The sequence below is a fragment of the Protopterus annectens genome, chromosome 3.part1 (assembly GCF_019279795.1).
Source record: "Protopterus annectens isolate FY-2018-M chromosome 3.part1, PAN1.0, whole genome shotgun sequence".
Lineage (NCBI taxonomy): Eukaryota > Metazoa > Chordata > Ceratodontiformes > Protopteridae > Protopterus > Protopterus annectens.
The window spans coordinates 378,914,178-378,940,782 of NC_056732.1; the positions used below are offsets into that span (position 1 = coordinate 378,914,178).

The 26,605-nt window shown below is 42.3% G+C and overlaps 1 protein-coding gene across 1 annotated transcript in view; it reads left to right on the top strand.

The window, feature by feature from the left end:
- The window catches only part of COLQ (collagen like tail subunit of asymmetric acetylcholinesterase), a 3,098,435-nt gene that overhangs the window by 2,606,517 nt on the left and 465,313 nt on the right, over positions 1-26,605 (top strand). The window lies entirely within an intron of this gene.

The window sequence follows — 26,605 nt, forward strand, 5'->3', positions numbered from 1 at the left end:
CGCCCAGAGGCGGATTTTAAACAGTGAACTACAAAAGAGCTAGAAATGGTCCAAAACAACCAATTACTACAGCTTCTTGTGCTGAGGTCACTTCCCCCAAGGACAGGTAGGTTGCTCAAGGCTCCCCACTCCCACTGGTGAGCAAAGAAACTTCCTTCTATCCAAGTAAGGTAATGGACAACACAGGAACTACACCACAGCCCAGAATACAGCAATGCCTGTAAACTGGTCTAAACTAGTCGAGGAAGGCGGGAAAACAAGGATTATTTTTTTGTTTTTTTGGTAGAAACATACAGAAAATGCAGAAACAGTGATAAATTAGTTACACAGGCTAGCACACTTTAGTGGGCAGCCTCCACAGTTAAATTAAACAAACAAACAAGCAAACTTTCGATCAAATTCGACTAAAATGTAACTTTAAGTGCATATTTTAAAATAATGCAGCAATCAGTTAAAAAACAGTTCATGCTAGTTCAAGGTAAGCTACATAAGCTATTCCAAGTGAAAAAAAAGCAAAGATACTTAAATCCAATAGGTAGTCGCTTTTCTGAGTTCCCTGCTGCTAGGACCACTCTGTAAACCCACGTGGAGCTTGTCTGAGCAGTATAGCCAGAAAAAAATGCCCAGAGGCGGAGCAAAGAAACTTCCTTCTATCCAAGTAAGGTAATGGACAACACAGGAACTACACCACAGCCCAGAATACAGCAATGCCTGTAAACTGGTCTAAACTAGTCGAGGAAGGCGGGAAAACAAGGATTATTTTTTTGTTTTTTTGGTAGAAACACACAGAAAATGCCGAAACAGTGATAAATTAGTTACACAGGCTAGCACACTTTAGTGGGCAGCCTCCACAGTTAAATTAAACAAACAAACAAGCAAACTTTCGATCAAATTTCGACTAAAATGTAACTTTAAGTGCAGATTTTAAAATAATGCAGCAATCAGTTAAAAACAGTTCAGGCTAGTTCAAGGTAAGCTACAGAAGCTATTCCAAGTGAAAAAAAAGCAAAGATACTTAAATCCAGAAGGTAGTCACTTTTCTGAATTCCCTGCTGCTAGGACCACTCTGTGAACCCACGTGGAGCTTGTCTGAGCAGTATAGCCAGAAAAAAACGCCCAGAGGCGGATTTTAAACAGTGAACTACAAAAGAGCTAGAAATGGTCCAAAACAACCAATTACTACAGCTTCTTGTGCTGAGGTCACTTACCCCAAGGACAGGTAGGCTGCTCAAGGCTCCCCACTCCCACTGGTGAGCAAAGAAACTTCCTTCTATCCAAGTAAGGTAATGGACAACACAGGAACTACACCACAGCCCAGAATACAGCAATGCCTGTAAACTGGTCTAGACTAGTCGAGGAAGGCGGGAAAACAAGGATTATTTTTTTGTGTTTTTGTTTTTTGGTAGAAACACACAGAAAATGCAGAAACAGTGATAAATTAGTTACACAGGCTAGCACACTTTAGTGGGCAGCCTCCACAGTTAAATTAAACAAACAAACAAGCAAACTTTCAATCAAATTCGACTAAAATGTAACTTTAAGTGCAGATTTTAAAATAATGCAGCAATCAGTTAAAAAACAGTTCAGGCTAGTTCAAGGTAAGCTACAGAAGCTATTCCAAGTGAAAAAAAAAAGCAAAGATACTTAAATCCAGAAGGTAGTCGATTTTCTGAGTTCCCTGCTGCTAGGACCACTCTGTAAACCCATGCGGAGCTTGTCTGAGCAGTATATCCCTTTTCAGAGGTAACCCCAGGAAAGGTGTCTAGTTAAGTGATTTGCTCAGTCACACAGTAGATAAATGGAGGTGGAAGGAATGGAATCATGTACCCTTGACTACAGGAAGCAGTTATCCTTCCTGAATAACATACTGCTGAAAAATAGCCTTGAAGAAAATACTGTTTATTTGATATCAGTTTCTATTGACTAAGAAAGATTTGCTGCACAGAAGAGCATGTTCTGAAAGACAATCCAGGAACTTTTAATTTGGCCAAGTGACAAGCACAGTCAAACAGTGTGTAATTTGCATAGGAATATTATGGGAATTCAACTCTATGGATTAGGAAGGGTGCATTTTGTAAAAAGCTGATTTCTTTATCTTATTAAGCTTTACTCCAAAGCCATATTGTTTAATCTACGTAGGTTGAAATGGCCAGTTGAATTCACAAACATATCCTGTAATATTAGCATTCCTTCATAAAGTCCATGCCTAAAGGGATGTTTGAACAGAGAGAGAGAAAGGGATACCAAAAAGAATCAGTCATCTTAATGGGATTAAACAGATTAGAGCATCCCTATGCCTTAACTATCCCAGATGCAAATTATTTGCTACCCTACCAGTTTGACTGATAGCATTTATTGTTTTCTAGAAAAAGAGAGCAAATAAGCCAAACTCAAACAGAGATCAGAATAGACAAAAAAAGAAGAAGAAAAAATAAATTACCCTGGAGGGCTTTGCATCAAGGCTGAAAAGACAAATAGGAGTGACTGTTAATATTTTGATGTGTTACTTCAGTTTTTCCATGGAAAAATAATAGTGCAGAACACCAGTTAAATATGACAGTAGAGAAAGTGGTGAAAAACTTAAATATTTGGTTACTACGTGGGATGACTAGCCTTGCAGTACTGCCTGTAAAAGAAGCCAAAATAAAGTTAGTCAACCTTGAAAAATGCATAAACAGACGTATTCTGTGGTTACTGGAGTACTACAGATAATTTCAGGAGTACAGAAGTCAAGAAGATCAACAAGTGAATATGAAGCTGATGTAAAGGCAGAGGCCAGTGCATCACAGGCAGGAGAAGAGTTGAACCTTTTCAGATCCTTTAGACAGTAGCAGTTGTATTACATTTTGTTGGCAAGTCTACAACTATCTGCAGACTGCCTGTCAACAGGCTACTCCTTGACACTGAGCAAGCCGTCTTAATACTTCTGTCAGGTGCAACACACACACCTAATGTATTCAACACTGTACATTCTCCCACAAGGTCAGATCATGTCCATTTAATGAAAGATGTCATAACTGTGACAGATGGCACAACCCTGCTTCTGTTCTGTAACCATCTGTCACTAGCTCTCTTCAGACACAACATTCCCAGCAGCATAAACTGCATCTCCTCATTTCCCCCTAAAATAAAGCACCACAGCATTCAGTGTTCTCATTCACTTGCTGAGGATAAACACATCTACACAGTTTACTTCTATATCTTTTGTCACTAGTTGGTGGGGGGGGGGGGGGGGTACCTGATATGGCAGTAAACAGTTTCACAGCAAACTGCAGGATGTCAGAAAAAAAAAACTTCTGTTATGTATTTCAGAAACTGAGTGTACTACATAAGCAGTACAGTAGCAATTTGTAATGCATCACTGTACAGTTAATATTCCTTCCAGGTGCATAACACTTGTCATAGTTTAAGCCACATAATGGAAGACTTAAAGTCAGTAAAAGCTTCCTTTTTGTGTGCTGCAGGTAGAGTAGTTTAGCACTACAGAGCCATGAAGTACACAAAACAGTCTACTTAAGAACTTAAGCAGTGTTTAAGATTAAGCAAAATATCTGAATATAAAGGACTTAAAATTGTATGACTTATCTTCCGCGTATGTGAAAAGCACTCCCTGTTAGAATGTTGTTGTTGCTGTCTTTTGGCTTTTCCCGGTTAGGGGTCACCACAGTGGAACTCTGGTCCAGTAATGATTGGCAGTAGATTTTGACGAACGCCGAGGTGCCAGCTCAACGTTCAGCCTTCAATGAAGGCACGCCCATTTACACATGTCTTTCGAACGCCCACCCAACCGCACGGAGGACATGCAGACTCCACACAGATGGCACTCCCCACACAACAGCCGAGAATCGAACGGGAGAACCTCTTGCTGTGAGGCAACAGCGCTAATGTACAACCCATAAGATGATGTTTGCAAGCAGCAAAAATTAATCACATATCCATATGCACACTGTAGAATGAAATACCTTAACTAATCATTTCTATAGGAGTTCTTTGGCCCTATACCCCGCTTACCAAAAATACCTACACTGAAACCATAGTACCTCTGAGTAAAAGGAAAATTACTTTTTTTGCAAATGCCAAATATTACCTGTCTCTGTGATAGTGCAAGCTTGGAGTTATTATTTTAGGATTGAGGGATGCACACTTTTTGTGAAAACCTTCAATAGTCTGGCTCCATCTAGAACAAAATGAGTAAAGAGTAACCATATTCGTTGGTTATCCACTCATAGCAGGCACCTTAAGGAGTAGGGACCTGAAACTCATTTGTTAAAATATACAAATTACTGTTCAAAAGTTTATATTTATAATCTTTTGCAGGTACTGTAAGGACTCTTGTGTTTCTTTGTACTGTGAGACGTTTTATGATCGACATTTAGCATTTTGCTATGCAATTTCTTGCTATTTTCTCAAGCATCTGAGTATTATCCACCTTTTGAATTAATGTTGTATTTACTATGTAGAGACATTCTGCTGCTTATTTATTGTCAGAATGCAGCACTAGTTCTTTCTGTAATATCTTATCTTTAGGTGGGTAGGGCATCAGTGCGTAAAACTATTTTTCTTTGTTTTACTTATTAATATTCTCTCAGGTGTATGACACCTACCTTTTCTGAACACTGTTTCAGAGCAGAGGTGTACAATACTTTGAATATGTTTCTTAGGGAGTATGTGGCACATAACCATTTCTAGATCTGGGATTCTTAGGTCCTCTACTACCAGCAGCAGCAATGATTTTTTTCACCACTACCTCAGTATGTTATAGCCTCTGTGTTAATGATGTAGTTCAGTTCTTTGACACTTGGCATCCCTTGGAGTGTCTGGTCCCTCAACAAAAGTGGTGTACAGCAGTGGGTAAATGCTTATTATCAGAACATATGAAGATGTATGACATGCAAACTTTTCTCTGTGTGACATTCTTTCTCCTCTTATTTAAGTCATTTTTGTCAGAGCTGTAACAATATATAAATCTGTGTTTATCAATTTCAGTTCTGTATCATTTGACCAAATCATTCAGATGTTCTTCCCAGCAACTTTGTGCAGCACTACTGCAGTCTCTAAAACTACTTGATTAGAGAACATACATTTGTATGTGACATATTGATTAATTTTAAGACCATATGAATCCCATTAAGCACAAAACTGTGTCAGGAAGAAGTATTTACACTCCCCCAGATTCAGCAAACCCTGCACATTGTGCAGGACTACTGCAGGAGCTCCAGCAAGCAATATGTCTGCTGTGCAACCCAGAAATAAGCTGTAGGGACGTGCACAAGCGCTCCTGCACTAGTCCTGCACAGACTCAGCTCCTGTATGCAAATTACCCCATTTGCAGGTGAAATCCATGCAAATGAGGTGAATGTGTGATCCAGGAAGCTGGCAGCCGGCCTTGCAGGACTAGTCTAATCTGCAGAAATGTACTTGGTTAGTAATCGAGTACATTTCTGCAAACTACAAAACGGAGCCATGACAGCTCCAAATAAATGGTGGCTATTATGTTGAAAGCATGCCAATGGCCAGATATATGGTCACTGGCATGGAAAACAGTTGCAAAAAAAAAAATTAACTTTTATTTTTTTTAGCTGATTTCGGCTGTTTAAGCATAGGGCAGCGGCACGCAAACGGGATCGGGCGAAAAAAAAAAAACTATAACAAGCATTCTGACCAAAATCACTTTTTTGCCATTATACTCAATCGCAGGCAGAAGACAACAAGGCCAGTGAATAGTGGTTGCTAAGGGTGGAGGCTCAGTGTGGGATCTGTAACTATGCATCAGCAGGCAGTCCTATGCAAATGAGGGGAATGATACTGAATCCCAGATTTCCCCTCAGTGCTAGTCAGCACCCAACACTGTAAGAGCAGGAATAGCTTGTTGCAAGCCTAGGAGTTAGCTGACATCATAGGGGTGTGTGTCAGGCAAACTGTAAGCGGATTGGAGACCTGTGGCTCGGGTTTGCCCTTAGCTTAGCAGAGCTAAGCAAGGGGGTGTGTCTGAGGTTGTCTAGCACTCTTTACATTGCCTAAGCGGGTGTGTGCACTGCGCACCAGGTTTTAAAGGGAAAAAAAGGTAAACCAGGAAATAGCAGCTCTGTGCACATTTGAGCAACGTGTTTCCGCGGCATGCCCCCGGCTTAAACAAGAAGGCAATGGGAAGGGAAAACAGCAGTAGGAAGGTAATCTAGGAGAACTAGCATAGCTGGCAGGTGAAATGTATCAGAATCAGCCAAGTACACAGGCAGCAGGCCAGCCCAGCCCCGAACACTACTATAAACTATGCAAACACCTTTCCCTCTGTTTTTTCCCACATATTGTACACCACTGGTGTATACAAGTGGGGGAATTTTAACAAAAAAACAACAAAATGATAGGGGCTGCAATAGCTATCATACATCAACATGTGGAGGAGGCTGAGGGTGGTGAGGATGAGAATGCTGTCGACTAACCCACAATGAGGAGACGGAGAAGAGTGTACAGACCCAGGGTAACCTACCAGGGGCTACATGAGCTGGAGATAGTGGAGTGCTATAGAGTGGACAGGGACCTCCTACAGCAAATTGTTGAGCTGTGCCAGCCACGCCTGACTCACAGAACTAACAGAGGGGAACCCATCCCAGTGGATATCAAGGTATGTGTAGGCCTAAGAATACTGGCTACAGGTACCTTCCAAAGGCCAACTGGGGATATCATGGGGATCTCACAGGCATCAGCATCCAGGGTACTCCACCAGTTCCTGGATGTCATGTTAGCACATGCTGGTGAGCACATATATTTCTCCAACACCCATGAGTCATTGGCTAGCAATATGCATCTGTTCTACCAAATAGCAGAATACCCTGAGGTAGTGGGTGCTATAGACTGCACACACATATGCATCAAAGCACCACCCGATGAGCAGGCTATGGTCTACATTAACCGCAGGGTCTTCCCCTCCATCAACTGCCAGGTCATGTGCGATGCCCAGGGCATAATAATGAATGTGTGTGCTGGCTGCCCTGGAAGCTATCACGATTACCACATCTGGCGTCTGACGCAGCTGTACCAGAGATTTGCTAGTGGGGACATTCCTTACGGTCACCTAGTGGGGGATGCTGGTTACGCACTGGAGCCATGGCTGATGACACCCATCAGAAATGCACACACCCGAACAAGAACTCCATAATGAGGCACACGCACAGACCAGAATTTTAATAGAGCGTGTGTTTGGGATGCTCAAGTCACAGTTCCAGTGCCTGGACACATCAGGGGGAGCCTTGCAGTACTCCCCAGCTACATGTACTCAAATTGTCATTGTATGTGCCATGCTACACAATATGATCCTGCAAAAACAGCTGCAGCAGGAACAGCATGGGGCAGGGCCACACAGCCCCCCACCATTGCCAAGGCCTGCACAGGCACAGAGTGACTCGGAGGAGGAACAACCTGAGCCTGCCCCAGTAGACAGAAGTATGCATGCCCAGTATGCCAAGGCCTTGGCAAAGAGGCAATGCATAGAACATACACTGACACAGGAGGGACCCAGGGAATGGCACCTCTCTCTGACTCACACATACAGTAAACAAGATGCCAAACATGAAACTACCTGTGCTCAACCATGTATAGGGAGTGTACTATGTGCATCCGACATAGGCAGCCCTCCAGCACCATCCTCAATACTGGCACACCCACAAGATAAGTCACTCTCCTTACCAATTGCCGAATGGAGTAGTATGTGTTGTTACTTGTATCTATGGTATGGATGTGAGCATGCAAGGGAATCGGGTGGCTGAATGGGATGCCAGCAGATAGTAGACACCTATAGTGGCAGCATGAGATCTGTAACAAATACTGGTGTCACCATAGTAGCCAGTACTACACATGGTGACAAAACCCACTGCAGGAAATGTGCTGAGCCACATGTGTGTCCATATGACACACACATGCTAGTCAAGGAGGCTCACATACCCAACAACAGTCTCAACCAGCAGGACAGGTGTAGACAAACACAAACAAAGGCTGTGCTAAGGCTGCTGAATGATGACTATGGGTAACCCCCCAGGCCTACACAGACAGACTACAGCAGGTCAGGCAGTGGGATGTTAGTTCTGAAGGGTAGGAAGTCAGAAATTGATATGTAGGTCAATCAAACCTAAGAGCTGTAGTACACTGATATGCCTCTAGTCAGCATGATAGGTTAGAATACAGAATGAAATGGAGTACCTGACATACCAGTACAATCATGGCAAATATGTACAAGTTTCAGGTGTGCCCCCACCCCCAATCCTATGTACAAATATAGAAACAGTCAGGTGTGCCCCCCCAATCCTGTGTAGAAATGTAGAAACAATCAGGTGTGCCCCCTCCCCCACTCCTGTGTAGAAATGTAAAAACAGTCAGGTGTGCCCCCTCAATCCTGTGTAGAAATGTAGAAACAGTCAGGTGTTCCCCACCCCCAATCCTATATAGAAATGTAATAACAGTCTGGTGTGTTCCCCCCAATCTGATGTAGACACGTTGTAACAGTTGTGCCCCCCAATCCTATGTAGAAATGTAGTAACAGTCAGGTGTGCCCCCCCTCCAATCTGATGTAGATATGTAGTAACATGTATGTGTAGGCATAATACCAGTGGAGCACAGATGACCTAAGGTGGCCAAGGTAGCAGGATAGATTGTAACATTTGTACAATATGCAGGTATGCATGTGTTAGGTTGGTGTGTGTTTCATATTGTGTGAGAGTGGTCAGTATGTAGGCATGTTGAGGTTTGACCTGGTGGCCATTGCTCACTACTGACAATGACAGGGCCAAGTCCTCACAACTGCAATGCCAAACACAATGCTCCCCAGTATAACACATGATAGTGGTAAGCCCTTGTAACTGTATGGTGGTAATATGTGTCACCATCTGAAAGATGGATATGGCATGACTGTTGGGCTAGATATACAAGCAGGACACAGAGAAAAGTACCCCAGACTTACAGTATATAATGTGTAACCGTGAAATGGACGCATCCTTGGAATTGTACATACAGGTATGCATCACATTATCTGGGCTTGTAATAGGGAATACTGATGTTGTCTGGCCGAACACTTGCAGATCACAAAGGTGATAGGACTGATGTATTGGGAAACAGCTGATGTCCCTGCACAAGCCAGCATAACTGGAATGCCCCATACATATCTGTGAGTCAGATGCAAGTAGCGTACATAGCACACATGCACCCAGCTCACCCAAATACCACCCACAGATACCTCACCGGTCTTATCCCTGCTGTTGGGAATGGGTACAATATGACCCCCACCTGTGTATGGCAATAGCGAAGGAATGCAGCATGCAGTGCAGGAGTCCCATGCAGGTGTGTCCCTAGCTGTAAGCAGCACCCTGCCAGCATCCACACCACCTGATCAATACTGATAGACAGTATAGGCATGAACACCTAGCACACCTACCCTGTCACCCCATGGAAATATACTGTATGGCAGTCTGGGACTGTAGGACTGACAGAATGTAATGGCTTGCTACAATTGGCCTGCATCACCACCAAATGGCCTACAGGTCTCTGCCAATGGCCCGCGTCTCACCCATACTGCCAGTGTATGTTATGTCATAGACACCCAAATAACATAACACACTCCACATAACCCATATGCAAGGCCATTTGTACAAACCACAGTGACATGTCCACCATGTCCCACTTTATGAACTGTGGACCAACACCAAAACACAGCTGTGATGAGGTGATAACTATAGGGAAAGTATCAGAGAACGTATGCATAATGTATGGAAGAGGATAGAATAATAGAGGTGGGGGTGGGAGCATGGGCAGCATGGAATGTGCAAAGTCTGACACACAGCCGTGTGCACATACCGTCCCTGGCTGCAAACACAAAAATGGGTGGCTACAAACCTGCCCATATACCACAATAGGGGTAATGTCCTGACTTATGACCCCTGCCTCTGGATAACCTGTGTGAATCTGTACAGCTGTGAAGTATTGCCACAGCAAGATAAGGCCATACTATCACGTTGATGGCTGTACAAGTATGGGATCCTCTGCCATCACTGTACCAAGGTGCTGAACTGGATACACAGACCCAGCAGCAAGTGTCTGCAGCTCCCCCTTCAGAGTGTCATAACATTCCATGAATATCTAGTCATTTGACCACAATACTGGACACAGCTGCATTCACCCTGTGTTCCCCAGGACATCACTGCGAGCAAACATGTCCACCTAACAGTATTTGAGGACATAAAACATCACAATATATAACAGTACACATGTCTGAATATCTCTGCTAACACCAGTACCATGTAGTAGAAGCAGCACAGACACAATCACCTACAGTACACACTATCCCTTGCACAGTTTGACCCCATATTGCCAATTGATCTACATTGCAGACACAGTTTGTTAGCTGTAGATGTAGAACACAAGGGTCTGCACTGGAGTACACACTACCTGGAATGGAGCCACACATTCAGTAAAGAAGGGCATACTGGGCATGCTCACACACTTAGAGAAATGAAGGCAATGTCAGACAACAACATGCTGAAAGGTCATACTGGGCATGCTCACACACTTAAACAAGTGAAGCCCATGTCTGCTAACAACAGTGGACCATACATATCTGACAGTTGCAGATGTTAGTACATACACACTTCAGTATGCACCAGTCATGCTTTGCACATACATTGGATAAGAATACACACATATATCCAAGGACAACACACTATAATATGCCAAAAGTACACATACATAGATGTGTGGAAGAGAGTTACAGTGACAAAGAGCCTTCCATCATGAGGTTTGTCCCACCCAGCACACAGCCATATGGCTAGAACTACATGATGTGTAAATGTCACTCACTGTAGAAATTAGCCACTGATATCACTCAGCATTAAAGACTCTGTGGTGCAAGTACTAGCTGTGCAACATGACTGCACAAGGCAGTAGTCATCTAGTAGTTGTATACATGTACCTGCGGAATATAAACCTGCATGTGCCTGAGTGTGGTGTGTCTACCCCTAGGTGAATGGGTTATGGCCCATGCACACACACTGCCCTCCCCATAGCCCTACTATGACAAGCCTGCTGATGTCATTCACTTTGAAATACACCTTTGGGAAAGGAGTAGCCCCGTAATCCCTGTGGTGTGTCCTATAACTACCTAACTAGTTTATAACACCAAGGCATTACACGTAGGAGTTCTAATCCCAGACATGGCAACTGTGTGTGTGTCTCTGTCTGTGTAGGGAGCAATGCTTTTTAGGCTAGTCACACTCACTACATTTCAAATGCCTTACTTTGGCAAGCCTGCTGATGTCATTCACTTTGAAATACACCTTTGGGAAAGGAGTAGCCCAATAATCTCTGTGGCACATCCTACAACTGCATAATGCTGTAGTGTGATAAACTAATTAGGTAGGAGTTCTAATCCCAGACATGGCAACTATGTCTCTGTGTAGGGAGCAATGATTTTTTAGGGTAGTCACACTCACTACAATTCAGATGCTCTACTTGGCAAGCCTACTGATGTCATTCACTTGGAAATACACCTTTGGAAAAGGAGTAGCCAATTAATCTCCTTGGAGCGTCCTCTAATTGCTTAATTCTGTAGTGTGATAAACTAGTTAGGTAGGAATTCTAATCCCAGACATGGCAACTGTGTTTGTGTGTGTGTGTGTCAGTGGCGGCTGGTGACTTCAAATCAAAAGGGGATTGCAGGAGACAGCTGAATGGGTGGGGTCAAGGGGAAGGGGTGTGGCCAAACAGAAAGGGGAGGAGCTATGCTCAAAACTACAAAAAATAACTTTAATTAAATACGCTGCCCTGGGTGGCAAACCATCATTATGAGAGTCCAATCAAGACAAAAATAAGTGTAGAAGAATAAAAATATTTCAATGCATTGGCTGCATGACAGCTTACTTAATATTTAGATGGAAACAAAAGGTTGTGAGGCATGAAAAAATAAATTACTTTTTAAATACATTACTGGAATGCCAGTCAAAATCAAGTACAAGCAAAACCAGAAGCACTCAACTCAAACCACTTCTCCTTGCATTGCAGTTCTAATTATAATTTATATTCAGCTTTATTAAAGTGCCAAGTAACATGCTGAAAGTAGAAATCTCTGTGATGCCCCCACTTGTAAAAATGTTTCTTATCCAAAAAAGACCTGCTGCCTGACAACTATCTACTTGTTTCATGGGGAAAACATGTAAGTAAAAAATGAAAAGCAAACAAGAAACAAGCTCAAGATACATTGCTTAAAGGATTGCTGTACAGGTTATGGACCACACATGATTGGCATTCTGTTTAGTTTACGGGTAAAGTCTGTAGAGATGACTGGAAGTCTCCAACAAGTGTAATGAGCTTTTTTAAAATAATGGAATCCTGTCCTTTAATACCCAAGGCTTATACATTATCTAGTCAAGTATTCTCTGCATGGCAACAACAGAAAGGCTTTCAATGTTGGCAATTCTTTAACAGTATGCTTATTAAAGCTTACTTGCATCTTACGATCTCAGACAAGCTTACATTATGGTCATTAAAGCATTGCTACTTAAACGCAGAGCAACAGGCACTTTGAGTAATAAGCATAAATCAACAGTACAAAAATATGACAGAAACCAGACCTTTCTGCAAAATCAAGGACAGATGAAAAGCCACTCTAGTACTTGTGTCTACCTTGGATGGGTGGGATTCTTTGCACATTTACACTGCATAACTACTCCTTGCCTTGCTTCGACACATCCAGAGTCACTACATGGGGGAGTGGGGTGTAACAAGTATGTCACAGTTTGAAATGTCTCTGGCTGACTTGTAATGGCCCTGACACATTTGTCATACCTCTCAACCTCAGAGCAAGAAATCTGGACAAAGCCATACAAAGAAATGGGACAAAGGCCCAAAAATAAGGACAATTTTTAAAATATCGCTCTTATAACCTTAGAAAGCTAATAGAGGTCTTGCATTAGTATGAATTTTCTGAATGGTATGAAATCTGAAACTCAAATGTCTGTCATTATTTTCTAACTTCAGTCTTTAATTATTTGTTACTAATTTGCCAAAAAAACACAATTTTATGAAAAATGGACCAAAAATGTGATGTAAAAATATAAAATAGCAACACAATACAGCTGGGAACCTGTCAAAGAAGGGACACTTTAATATTAGTACTGCTAACTTGAGCAGCTGACAAAATAAAATAATCTACATGCATTTCTGAAATAAAAGTAATCTGATTATTACAGTTATTTCTTAATTATAAACCCTCAATGTTTTCTTCCAAAATTGCTATTTTGCGGAGGGATCATTAGGGGAAGAGCAACATTTTGAGTCAAAATCAGGGACAGTTCAGAGGTTTGGCTATGCCTAATTCTATAAAGCAATTTATTTGCATGTACCTCTCAACCTGTTAATGCAATAAATCTGGACAAGGCCAGATATATTGGGGGAACATATAAACAGTACTAACAATTGCTCTTGTATAAACTGGGACATAAATCTGGACAAGGCTAAATATATTGGGGGGAACTTATAAACAGTACTAAAAAATGCTCTTCTATAAACTGGGACAGTTGATAAAGCAGGTCTTACTTTAGCATGGATTTTTCTGAAGGTTATGAAGTCTGAAACTAGGTGTGTCATTATTTAGTGACTTAATTCCTAAATGATTTGCCAGAAAACCACAAATTTTTATGAGGAACAAATCAAAAATAAGAAGCAAAAAAATCTATTCATTCTTTGAAAATCTGGACAGTTGGGAGGTATGGTTCAGTTGGGGCTGTCTAAGTTTGCCGCCCTTCCCCCTTACAAAACCTTGGTTGAATGGAGCCTCCCTGCAGCCATTCCAATGATCCATTACTTTGCTATTTCACTCCATTTACCATAAACACTAATGTGCATACTGATTTACTTCTATGATGATTTGAACTTCATTTGAAAGTTTTATTTTTGCATTTTACAGCACAAACACTAAGACATCTGCTAAACAAACTTGGCATTAAACCTTCTCTGCCCTTGAAACTCACATTCACTGAAACAACATTAAAATCCACATTCAAAGAAAATACATTTTACTCGTGGCAGATAAAAATTAATTCTGGGCTGTTTTCAAATCATAGGCCCCTTGCATATGAAACACATGTGCTCTTTGATACACCTTCCTATTGCTTTGAACATTTTCCAGTAAACAATGAAACAAAACTGTCCAATTCAGAACATTTCCATCATAAAAGTCTACTCAAACTTCTACAGTCCACTATTATCAGTAAATATGCACAATTCTACAGTCCACCATTATCAGTAAATATGCACAATCTAAGTAGTAAAAAAGTCATCTAAATAATTCCACGTTAAATAAATCTGTAATGAAGAGGTTGGTGCTAGCAATCACCTTTATATTTCATGATTTCATCGAACAATAAAGTGTCTGATGCCCCTGTGGAATAAATTGCCTAAATTACATTAAAAGTAAGCTAGTAATATTGCAATAGGAAATGGATGGCAAACTGATAACAGGCTCATAATTAGTATCTTAACTTTCAGTACGGCAGCATTCACCCTTATAGGAGTAGAACCAACAACCTTCTGCATCAAAAGCAAGCACACAGCCTGTTGTGCTATTAGCACTAAACTTCTCTTCCCCTGCAGCTCTCAGCTCCTTGTAAAATCTACTCAATACTCAACTGCATCTCAACTTCGCAGCACAAGAAGTCTGGAAAAAGCCAAATTTATTGGGGTGGGTCAAAAGGGCAAAAAACAGGGACACATTAAACATTGCTTGTATAATCTTGGAAAGCTGCTAGAATAAAATGCTGTGTTACCACGGTACCACCATACATTTTACTGCCAAAGTCCCTGTGCAAAAAAGAGTCAGAACAACATACCACTATGCCAAATCACCTGCTTTGTGAAAGAAAAATGCTGTGTTACCACCGTACATTTTACAGACAAGGTCCCTGTGCAAAACAGTCAAGAGCAACATACCACTACGCCAAATCAGCTGTTTTGTGAATGAGAGGAAGACTGAAACTTAAATGGCTATCATTTAATGAATTCAGTTCTCACCATAGCTGTCAACCTGTTAGCACAAAACACCTGGACAAACCCAGTAATGAGGGAATACAGCCCTCAAACATATTCAGTGAATTCAGTTCTTGCCATAGCTGTCAACCTTAGCACAAAAAACCTGGACAAAGCCACTAACAGGGTATTACAGTCCCAAAAATAAGAAAAAATTTCAAATAGTCACCTTATAAACTTAAAAAATTGCTATAATAAAAGGTTGTGTTACTATATATGTATTGCTAGAATAAAAAGTTGTTTTACTATGTATTTTCTGAAGACTATGAAGTCTGAAATTCAAATGCCTGTCAATTTTACTTGTGATGGAACAAAAACAATTTTCAGCAGAGGCCCAGGGAGAAATACTGTAGACACGTCTTTGTAAAATGGCAGGACACCAGAGCAAATCCACACAAACACAGAGATAAGATGCAGACTCCACAAAGAAGGCACCCCAGCCAAGAATCAAACCACAAATCCTATAGCTGTGATTCTGAGGCAACAATACTGCCACTGCACCATCAAATATGTAAGAAGTTAAACATTCAGAAACCTGAAGTCTGAAATTCAAATGCCTGTCAATTTTATTTAACATTTGTTAATCAGGACAGTCTGACTTGGAACAAAAAAACAATTTTCAGCAGAGGCCCAGGAAGAAATAATGCAGACATGTCTTTGTAACATGGGAGGACACAAACGCAAACCCACACAAACACAGGAAGAAGATACAGACCCCACAAAGAAGGAACCCCAGCCAAGAATCAAACCTGAAAACCTGCAGCTGTGAGGCAACAATGCTACCAGTGCACCATCAAATAAAAGCAAACCCATACAAACACAGGGAGAATATAACAGACCCCACAAAGAAGGAACCCCAGCCAAGAATCAAACCTGAGAACCTGCAGCTGTGAGGCAACAATGCTACCAGTGCACCATCAAATAAAAGCAAACCCACACAAACACAGGGAGAAGATGACCGACCCCACAAAGAAGGAACCCCAGCCAAGAATCAAACCTGAGAACCTGCAGCTGTGAGGCAGCAATGCTACCAGTGCACCATCAAATAAAAGCAAACCCACACAAACACAGGGAGAAGATAACAGACCCCACAAAGAAGGAACCCTAGCCAAGAATCAAACCTGAGAACCTGCAGCTGTGAGGCAACAATGCTACTACTTCACCATCAAATATCAAGCATTGCAGCATTTACAAACCACAGATATTATGAGGAACAGATCAGATCAAATATGAGGCAAAAATCTGCAATGTCTTTTACAAATGGTGGTGGGTAGGGAACTCAAGTCTTTAACACCTGCATACAGGGTACAGGGTTCAAGCCTGAGGTATTTCCTACCACACCACCATGAGTACCTGGGGCATTTTCACACACACACCATGCATTCAAACAGTAAATAAAAAAAGCACCATACATTCAAACAGTAAAAGAAAAAATAGCAGTGTCCTTAGGTTAAGGAAGGCTAAATTATGAACTTTCAGTTTTCTAGTGTTTTCAGGGTTTACATATAGAAATAAAATTTTGCTGAATAAACAGCACATTTAAACATTTTTAACATACTAGCATGTGTATAGTATTGGCTTTTGAATATTGTTTTAACATTGCATGGTTTTAATATTGCATATTTTTAACACTGTATATTTTTATGGCAATCTGTGTGTACACCAATAATTGATTATTAAGTTTATGCATATACTTTGTTGGACATTGCAGTGAGTTGTGCTTAGTAATGGTTTGCCTGCAAGCAGGTTTTGTACCAGCAAGTAATTTGAAGGGTTAATTAGACCTTCTCTTTTACTAATTGAATTATTGGTCAAGTTTTGACTATGTATATAAAGAACAACCAGCTTGATTTTATTGTATCTTGAAAGGCTCAGCACCAGGCTGAGCGAAAGCGCTTGAGGAGATTTTTGTTTGTTATTAAAGCAAGAAAGTTTTTGTAAGTTGCAGCCTTTCATTTTCTGCCTTGCGGAAGAAGGAATATCAGCATTTCATCAACTTTTATTCTGGGCTTCCAGAGCCAGCTTCCAGGTTGTGGATCTGCTTTGCTTTATTGGTGCTTTTCACTTGTTCTTGGTTTTCTGTTTGTGAACTGTTTCGGATCCATGGCGGAAGAAGGAGCACAGAGTACTTTCTCTGACACTCCTCAGTTACTTAAACCACGAGATGACAGTGCACCGGTTACAAGAGCGGAGTTTAATCAAGTGCTGGGTATGCTAAGCCAGTTGACGAGTATGCTCAACAACAGTGGTGTTGAGAGACCTACAGTTTTTCCAGGTAACCAGCAGCAGGGTTTAGAGCGAAAGAGAAGGCGCACTTCCGCTCATAATGAATGCAATGAACAAACTGACAGTGGTGCTTGTCTGGGAACCTGTAACCAGCAGGCAGGTTCAAAACGAAACAGTAATGATAGTAGTAAGGGCAACAATGTCCTGCCTAATGAATCTGAAATGCAGGAGAAGTGTTTTGACTTTGGAGCGTGGGCTGGTCAGCAATTTTGGTTTTGTGAAGGTACTGTCAATTTTAATACTAATTTAAACAGTAACTCTGACATTAATGCTGGCATTGAAAAAGATTTTAGCATTCTGCGTGACAAGCTTTATACTTTTAAAGCAAACCAATTGGAAATTGACTATCTTAAGGAGTGTGTCAATGTGGGAAGAATACCAAAGGGACTGAGGTGCTACAAATTTCCCAACAATGTGCAAAAAGACTCTAATTACTACAAGAAATTGTGTGGTGTATTTAATCATGCTGGTATAGAGATGTTAGAGGTTATGGTGGAAGAATATGAAACAAAAGCAGAAGTCTTATTAAATGATTTAAAGGCTTTGAACAACAGTTTAATTAACAATGAAAGATTTGTTTCTTTTAAACGAAGTTATGATAATATTTTTAAGGAGGTTGACCAACACTGTTTGAGAATTCTTAACCATAAAATACACAAATTAGAGAGGGACTTAAAGGAATACAATGAAGGTGTGGCCTACCCACTGCCATTTAAAGCTAAGTAGTATAACAACATTAATAGTGGTGCACAGGGAAATTTTAATAGAGGTTACAGAACAGAAATGCCGTATGAGACACCAAGATACAACCAAAGGTTTGCAGAGAAGGATAGAGGTTCCTTACACCAGGATTTTCACTTTCCCCCAAACAGGGGGGGGGCAGATTTTTTCAGGGGTGGGGGAACAAGTAGACCAGGACATGCAGGCTATTTCGAGCTATCCACACACGACTAATGCTGTGGCCAGCTTGAATGTTTCAAATAAGGTTACAGTGGTAACAGAAAACAATTATACCAGCATTAGTTTGGGAACAGAACATTTTGATTTATTCACCAAGGGACTGCATTTTGTGCCAGCATTTTCTAACAGGATGGAACAGGAGTTGATAGATTTAAAAATGTTTAGCAGGCAACTGAACCTAATGCTTTATTTTAAAGGGGAACTTCCTGTAAGTATGGAGCTTTCACGTAGGAGTACACTTAACCCACCTATGGACCCTACAGTCAAGATATTTAAAGAAATGATGGAAAAAGACATCAGGATGATTAACAATAATAAGCAAAGAAATGACCCCCATAATATCAGTAGGAATGAGAGGAATTTAATCAAGGATCTCAAAAGTAATAACTGCAGGGCTATGAAAACAGACAAGGGGGGGGGGTTAGTTCTGATGTATAATTCAGATTATATTCAGTACATTGAACGGATGTTGCAGGACCCGGAGCAGTATGAACAGGTGTCCAGGAATGAGTTACATATGGCATACTCAAGAATTTCTTTTATTTTATATGACCATCTTGCATGGGGTTTTATTTGAAAAATTGTATAATTTTTTAATTGTTGCCAAGCCAAGAATTGTATATATATATATATATATATATATATATATATATATATATATATATGTGTGTGTGTGTTTGTGTGTGTGTGTATGTATAACATATGTATGTACATGTAGACATATATCAACATATGTATATATCCATATTCCTGTCATGTGTAAACATCACAGTTGTGTATACCTTCCCAGATGTATCTCACCGTATGTATCTGATATGTGTACATTATGATATAACAACATATGTGATGCAACAGTAATATCAATAACAAGTCCTACACAATTGTGGAAGTAAAAGCAATTGTTCAATACTAATTAATATGTGTATTGACAGATATATTGGAAAAACAACAACTTTCACAGTGGTCATGGTGTAGTGGTTAACTGTTGTGACTACAGTGTACAGGGTCCTGGGTTCAAGACCTGCAAGGGCTGTTTATTTTGTTGCTGGGCAGAACAAGGGCTGTTGGATACAGAGTGGTTAAGGCAGTTTTGAGCAGCTTTAAGTGGGTTTGCATGGGTTTGTGTGAAGCTAAGCTGTGCTAACGTCCGGTTAAATGTATAGGTGCTTTGTGGGCTTTGCTTACCAGTGCACAAATCTGCTTAGCTGTTATATTGGAGCATTGTTAACACCTGCTAAGCATGGCTTAGCCCTGGTAACCAGTTCTCACCACCCAGTCTGATAACATAGCAGGGTAATGACATCTGTAATAAGTGTATGTAATGCCATGTACAATGCATGCGCCCATGTGCTGTGATTACAGTAGCAAGAGGTGTGAGTGTCATGTCTGGGACACACAAGTATATGAGACCTGTACAGTACTGTTATCCATGTGAATATGTTACATACAGGGCTAGTAACCCAGGGTACGTGCTGTCACACTGGCATGTAGTGTATCATGGCAGTACTACTGTTGACAGTGCTTCCCAAGCAAGAGTAAAGTGCTAAATGTAGTGCTGACAACAAGTACATCTGCAGGCATAGCTGGACACTGAAGACTCCCTGTTGTGTTCCTGGTATGTGAGCTGTGTCACAGTATATATCCCCTACTCGATAATTATCCGACATGTGGAATGTAACTGTAAACTACTGTCTGTACAGCACAGGTTAGTGAGGGCTTCCAACATGTTGTTATGGCATACATATTGTTGTCAAACGTCTGTCTGTCAACACATATATCCTACTGCATAGCTATTTGCCAAGCTGATAACTGTCAGTTCCTGTACAGATGTGCAGATGGCAGGTATCCAGCTGGGATATGTACAGGCAATCTATGCTTGATTGACACTATGTCTTCCCAGCTGTGTAATAACTAGCACATATAGGAGACAACACCCTGTACGCACCACATGCCACGGGTACCTCCACTACACTATCACAGTCAACAGAACATGCTTGGGTACAGGTCTCCATCACAGACACTAACCATGTGTTGTAATACATGTTGCATACATGTCAACTGGATCACCTCAGTGGCCATGTGCAGCAGGCACCCAGAAGATTGGCTGATGCAGGTCACTCTCACCCTGAGGGTCACCACAGTGGTGTCTGTCGATAAAATGCCTGCTGGCACATGGCAGGTGGCATGATACCACTGCACAAACATCCCCTTCACAATCCATCTCTCCATGGACAATAGCTAGGTACACAGCTATGACCACCTGCAGCAATGCATCCCAGTACTGACACATGTACATGTACATTATTGAGGATAGCAGTGTCTGTGTGTTAGTACACCAGTAGTTGGGAATTCCATGTGAGGCTTCACAACCACCGCAACACCCATTGCCATAGTCAGTTGTGGCTGCTGCTGTATCGGACATTACATATACCCTGTTACGCTCCTCTCCCTACCAGCTACACAAGCCTTGCATTACCGGCACAAAAGTGTTGTATAAATTGGTCTATAGGCATGGGATATCCATCGAGTTCTGGCAAATGTGTGTATGTGTGCATGTCTGTGTATCTGTAGGGTACAACATTCTGAGGCCACATACTCCTATAACAATATGCATTGCCACACAGTAATACAGATAGTGTTGTTGCTGCCCATAGGTGAGGCATGACAATGCCACACCCTACTATGCCTTTGGCATATGCATTAGATGCATATCCCTGTAGTACTACTGTTGGGATATACAATGGGTTGTATCGCAGTCGTGGGCAATGTGTGATGGTGGGTATGTCAGAGTGTCATCATGGATTCCACAGAGTACAATATCCACTAGGGGATGTGGGTGCTGTGTACACTGTCATTACACCATGGTACACCAGGTATTTGTCCCATGTACCACTTTATGGTGACCACTGTCACCATCAACCATACAGGTAACTGATACCACAATCCAGCCCAGTTATGCATGTGCTGTGTGCAGCCTACCTGTAACACATTGGACACACGGACAAGTTAGTTAGCACTGATAGGCCCAGGTCTCTTGGATGTGTGTCTGCCTGTTATGTGTCTGTTAATGTGTATATGATGGTATGTCACACTATGTATTGTCCATATACAACCATTACATCCCCCATTAGCATACTGTACATGTCTGGGGATGTTCTGCATGTAACCTGTAACACACCTCACCCTAAACACCGTGTGGTGTGTGCAATGAAAGCCACACAGTTCAGTAACACTACATACTTAGGTAGGGGTCTTGTCCCAGTGTTGCCAAGTAAGAGTGTGCGGGTATGTGGATGGGTCTACATCAGGTTGCAGATTATACATGTCCCAGCGGGTCACCTGTCCATGTGGCACAGGCAATAACTGTTATACAAACCTGTGACATGTGTTCAAGTGTAGCCCGGATATGTCACAGCCATGGTGTCACCACAGTGCCATACCCCTTGTGGAATATGACTGCAGACCATCCTCCTGCTGACATGTACACCTACAACACAAATGAATAACATTATGGAGACCACAATCAACCAGTGTTACTAACAGCTATAATGCATCATTGCTTTATGGCTACACTACCTGACATGTATGCATTAAACGTTACTCCTGACAGCATGTTACACTGCAGTGCTTTGGTACACTGTAGTATAGTCACCGTGTGCATCAGAACCATATTAGCCTGTCCCTGCATGGATGTTATGGATGACAGGGATGTGGCACAAGTATCATCATATGCATAGGGTGTGTTGTTGGTTTGCCAGAGGCCGAGGGTGGGTCATACATTTGACACCATGTGTGTGGGTGAGGGGTGTAATGAGTTGAACTGGGTGTGGTGATGTGTGTATAGGTATGGGGTTGCCCTAGGTGTGTTCGTATAGTGTGTGGGTATACATGCACACAGTTCTGCCATGTGGCTGCCCTATACAGGTGTTTATGCACAGCTGCAGAGCATACCTGGCAGGGTGTGCAGTCCACTGCCTCTGGCCACGGACACATGGACTTTGCCTGTCAGCGGTTCCATGGGCATGTCCAGGTACAGGCCTTGATGTGTTACTCTCCCCTGATGATGACAGATGTCCGCTGGAACCAGGCCCTCCTGAGACTGGCCAGGACCATGAGCTTGTGGCCTGCTCTGGTGTGGACAGCACCTCTCCTGCAGTGTTGGGGCTGGTACTGCCATTACAGGAGCACCTTGGTGTCTTAGCATGTCCACATTGACTGCCAGCTGTTGGTGTTGCTGGCCTATGTCCACGCAGCCATCGCCATACTCCCACCATATGTTCAAGCATGGACAAACCATGGTCGATGAGGCCCATCATCTCACCAAACCATCTATCCATGATCTCGGTATGAGCATGGAGGGCACCAGACAGTTCATGGAAGTTGTGGCTTGCACATGTGAGAGCAGCCCTCTGCAGCCTCAGGCCCTGTCTGGTGTACATTTCCATAAGTGCCTGCTCCCCCATGACAGCCTGAAACATGCACCTGGTGGTACCAGTTGTGGCGGGTCTGCCAAGGGCATGATGACCAGTGGCCCTACCACGAGCACCCTGGGACACCTGCCTATGTGGTGCCCTGCTGGACATCTGGCTATGCCTGCTGTGACAAGACACAGTAGGCATGGATAACACACTCTTCTTTGCATGGCTACCAACCGCCAGCTGTCCCTCCACTATGGCCACTGGTGATGGGGTATGTATAGGCACTGAAACTGTGCGCGGGGTTGGGGTGGCTAAGAGGGGGATGTCAAATGATGGTGCTGTGTCGGCCCCTGACAACCTCACGTGTGCCTCAACAGTGCTATCATCATCTTCGGTGTCTGTATGGACACTAACTTCAGATTGCATGCAGGAGGGACCCTGACCCACCTCACCACCTGTGGGGAAAACAAGAAATACACTTTAAGACCTGTACAGCATCGCATAACAGTACACACATATACACAGACACGTGCACACACACACACACACACACACACACACACACACACACACACACATTCCACCTAAAAAACTACCTGTCCATGAATTTACAGACAGTCCCACGTTTATTCCCATAAGTTCCCCATCCTGCATCACATTTGGTAACAGACACTCATTAATACCACTCATTAACGTATCATTCCTCTAAATGCCTAGACAAGTGATCACAACACAAGACCTGTTACTCTACTATCTCTTTGACCTGAGTGGAGTGGTTTTACATGGCCTCACTGCTGTCATTCAGTGTTCACCCTGTGTATATCCAGACATCGTGAGCATGGCCCCTATATGTGAGGGGCTACTACATTCACTCCATAATGTCACACACTGGAGTGTCATGTGTAACTATTGCTCAGTACATGCCAGATATGCTGCTCAATCAACCTATCATGTGACAACTGTAATATATGGATACACTCTCTGGTGTTGTCTAGTAATTCCCCAATGCATCTGTAGTGCTGCATACATGGGTTCTCGGCCACCTCTCTGCTGAATGTGATATCAAGGGTATACCTGGTGTCTGCTTTCCCTCCCAATGCATGTTCCATGCTACAAACCTTATTACACTATCAGCTGTCCTGTGATTACATATCAGACAAGTATTTTTGGTGTGCCATGTGTCAGACCATGTCCATGAAGTGCACGATCCCAAAGGGAAGTACTGCCATATGAACAACCCCACAATCACACATGTGCATACATGGACACCCACTCAAACACACACCCATGCACACACACATCCTACATGCATCAACCTCCCTCCACTTCACCATATTGACCCTACAGACAAAATATCCACACACACACACACACACACACACACACACACACACACACACACACACACACACACACACACACACACACATATACAGGTGAGGATGCACAAAGATAGTACACACAGACCTCCTATTACCCATCTATCAACACAACAGCATGCAGTGATGCATGGGCTCTGTTAGTAGGTGATGCCACTTCCCCTAGATACCACTGCATCCATGTACACATTATTGCTGTGCACCTGTTCTGCACCCTGCCATGTACTGTGCACCAAACCTCACAGGTGTACAACCCATTACTGAATGTGTAGTACTGTGTCAGTTATGTCAGCTGTAATGCTCACAGCCCCTATGTTTTTCAGCAACACATACCTGGGATGATATGTGGACAGATGTCATTTGTGAATGCCTGATGTCTGGTTTACAGATCTCAATATCAGCAGACCATGTATGACCAATCCAATACTATTACACTGACAACCGTCAGACCATACCATGGCTTTGGAGAGTGTACATACCCTTATTGATATGACGCACCCTTCCTTGATCTGCCATGGGACCACATCACTGCATATATTAACAGTACATGTGCCCAATATGTGACACATGTCCTGTACATTCACATGCAGTGGCTACAAAATGTGTTAGGTGTGGGGATGCTGACCACGATGCATACACTCCGTGTGTGCATATGTGTGCACACCCTTATCATGACGGTTTGTTGCACCTATTGGTATGTGCACTACAGCAGTCACTATTCCTGGCAGGGGTATACTAGCATGGTCCATATGCATTTGCCAGTGTATGGTCAGTCTACCCTACACGTCCCCCAAATCTGAATGATTGCAAGGTCTATCCATGTGCACATCCCTTGGTGTTCACTCACTGCCATCACAATTGTTGTGGGGGTAGGGTTACATCTGCCACAGTTCCTGAACCTGACTGTGCAGATACAGCCATTCTTAGCATCCTTAGCATCCCTGCTGCAGTGCACTGGTGTGTCATGCTGACACCCCCACCCCACCTTCAGCCTATTTGCAGATGCTTGACAAGAATGGCCTCCACATGTGTGTCAGTTTGCAGTGTCCCGTACAGTGAACACCACATGTTACAGACTAGTCCCAGCTAATAATGTGGACCACAGTAATACGTTATGTCATAGTGTACATCTGTAACAGTTGCCATTGTAATACTGGTATATCCACTGCTGTTGCACTGTATAAGGGTGATGTTTCACACATGTCCTTACTGTAGGCCATGTGTCCCACCATTATGTTAATCCCTGTGGACACATTTCGCAATGACAGGATGTTAGTTATCTTGCAGTTGTCTGACATACCTTTCCAATACGAAAGTGGTTACTCCGGTCTCCCTGCAAGGTCTTTTGGACAACTTCCTGAAATAGGAGACCCTTCCAAAACCACTCAGAATGTGTTGAATTTATCTAAGACCATATTAACGGATGAGCAGGTTGCACTGTTGAATAAAGGTTTGAACTTTATTCCTTCTTTTTTCAGTCAGGAATACCACATAGTACAGGATTTACATGACTTTTGTAGGATATTAAATCTTAGGCTCTTCTTTGAGGATAATAGGTCAGAACCGTCTGAGGACTTCCGTTTTGGTAGGTCCTCTTTCCAACCCCCTATGAGTAAACATGTATCCATTTTCATGGATTCCATCTTGAGGGATATTCACTTTGAAAACATGGGACATATTATGCTGGCTAGCAATTTATCGAATGATGACAGGACAGCCTTGAATACCTTGTGTGACAATAAAGATATAGTCATTGTCCCTGCTGATAAGGGAGGTGCAGTTGTGGTTTGGAATACTGCGGATTACATTCATGAAGGGTTAACCCAATTGTCAGACGCAAAGTGCTATATGCACATGTCTATAGATCCCACATCAGTATTCAAGGATGAGATTGACGCCTTTTTGCAATTGGCCTTTGAGGAAGGCATCATAAATAAGAAAAGCTTGGACTCACTTAAAGTGTCGGAACCGTCCAAACAGATATTATATCTTTTACCGAAAATCCACAAGTCCTTGGAAAAACCACCGGGTAGACCCATAGTATCGGGAATAGGCTCTCTGACTGAACCCCTATCAGCTTTTCTCACCAAATATCTTAAACCTTTGTTGGGACATATCAGATCTAGATTGCAGGACACTACACAATTTCTACAGCTAATTAGGAAACCCAATTGGAACCTGAGTGGTACTTATGTACCTTGGATGTAAAATCACTATATACAAGCATACCCCATTGGGCGGTCTCCAATCTTTACAATACTGGTTGGAAAGGGTAAACCTATATTCACGGGATTCAATACCCTGTTGATATGTATGTCCGAGCATGTGTTGAATAAGAATGTTCTGTACTTCCAGGGCCAATGTTATTGGCAGCTACAAGGAACAGCTATGGGGCATCATTTGCCCCTATATATGCTGACCTGTTCATGGCTTATGTTGAGGAATCTATGATCTATGATACATCACACAACATCTTTCAGGTTGAAATGGATATTTGGAGGC